Source organism: Falco biarmicus, chromosome 1, assembly GCF_023638135.1.
Source record: "Falco biarmicus isolate bFalBia1 chromosome 1, bFalBia1.pri, whole genome shotgun sequence".
In the NCBI taxonomy this organism is placed as follows: domain Eukaryota; kingdom Metazoa; phylum Chordata; class Aves; order Falconiformes; family Falconidae; genus Falco; species Falco biarmicus.
This window is the reverse complement of record NC_079288.1, coordinates 57,015,292-57,017,011: the sequence shown is the minus strand read 5'-3', so window position 1 is coordinate 57,017,011 and position 1,720 is coordinate 57,015,292.

Sequence of the window (1,720 nt, the reverse complement as noted above, 5' to 3'; positions counted from 1 at the left end):
ATCTACTGGTGGTAAGGCACTTTTCAAATACAGACTTTTTAAAATTTCAGAGTGCCTTCAATAATCAACTGTTACCAGACCTATGTTTAGAGCCGCTGAAGAAGAAAGTATAGGAGGTTATCAGCTCTGCTACTGACAGAGTTGCTACCTAAAGGACAAAGTTGCAATTCCCTTAGCAGCAAAGGAAATCTTGTGTTGATTTCTCTGGAAGAAACTGAAAATGCACATGTAAACGGAGAGGTAGTTGGGGTGGAGTGTCTTCAACCACAGCTGTTGGTATAACCAGTGCAGACGGTGACTGTCATTTGGAACAACTTGCAGCTAAATTGTGCCAGGGCTTTTTTAGCTGCCACCAACAAAGTATGAGGGAAGCAGGAAAGTATATTAGTTATTCAGGCTCTAATTCAGAAAGAGTAACAAATTTTCCAGTAGTAGAATTTATATGACTGTAGTGCTCTCTAGATTCCACCCCCACCCCACCCCCGGTAGTGGAGTTTGCTGTTGGCATTTTTTTTTTTCTGCTAGATGCTTTGTGCGTTGTGGTATGGAAGTTGTTAATGAAGAATTTATCCAAATGAGTTTTGCTTCTTGTGAAGTATCTTTAATCATGCCTCCTTCATGGTGCTGTGACCCAGACTGCTTGGCATACAGAGTACAAAACTCCGGTTTCAGAAAATTTGCAACTGGGGCGAGTGTCTCAGTTCATGTAATTCAGCACAGTTCCACAGAGGTCTAAGTAAGAGTCTTGTTAAAAAAACATACCACTTTCAAAATATGCTGTTTCTGCCACTACAGGGACATGTAAGAAGTTTTGTAACAGGCAGTTACAGAATAACTTGTTAATAGTACAAAACTCTCCTGAGCTGGAGTTGCTAATACCAGGCTGCTGTCCTGAAGTATGGGTGTTTCCACCTAAACCGCTTAAGTGATGTCACTGGTATATTCTGGGGGCTCAGTCACAATTTTCTTGTTAAGAAGCATGCGTGAAATGGCATACTTATTTTTGTGCATTATACTTTCCTTAAAAGGTAGACCCGACACGAATCCATGTCTCGCCTGTGGGAGGAAGGGAGGGGGCCCGGCAGAAGCGAGTTGCCCAACTGGCTGCCAGCCGAACGGCTCATTCCAAGGTCCAGGCGCCTCGGCTGTGGAGATACTGTCGGCGAGATGTGTACGGCGAGGCCGTGCCTGCCTGCGCGCCGGGCCTGGGCCTGTGCCTGGACCTTGGCCTCGGCTGCCCCACCGGGCGTTCCGTGGGTCACGGCTGCCCCACCGGGCGTTCCGTGGGTCACGGCAGGTGGGCGCGGGGGCTGCCTGCGGGGTCAGGCGGGGGGCGGCGGCCAGGCTGAGCTCAGCCGGGTGTACCCCCGGGATCAGGCTGCGTGCCTCCGTGCCTGTGGCTGACGGGCCATGACCCCTGGTGCCCGGGCCGGGGCTGGCGGCAGCCGGGCGTTTTGCCGTCTCCCCTTCTGCCCGCGCGTGCGGCCACCTCCGGGCAGCCCCGTGCCACCCCTCCATGGTGACACCGGGTTACCGGCAGGTTCTGCGGCTGCCCTCAGCCTCGGGCCGGCGCGACGAGGCTGACGCTCGGTGAGCGGCCCGGCACCGCGGCGGGGACCCAGAAGCGGGACGGCCCCCTGGCGGGGTTCGCTCGGGGGCGGGGGCGCGGCCGCCGGGGAGCGGCGCCCGCCCCGTCCGGAACCGCGGGGGCACGGCCGCG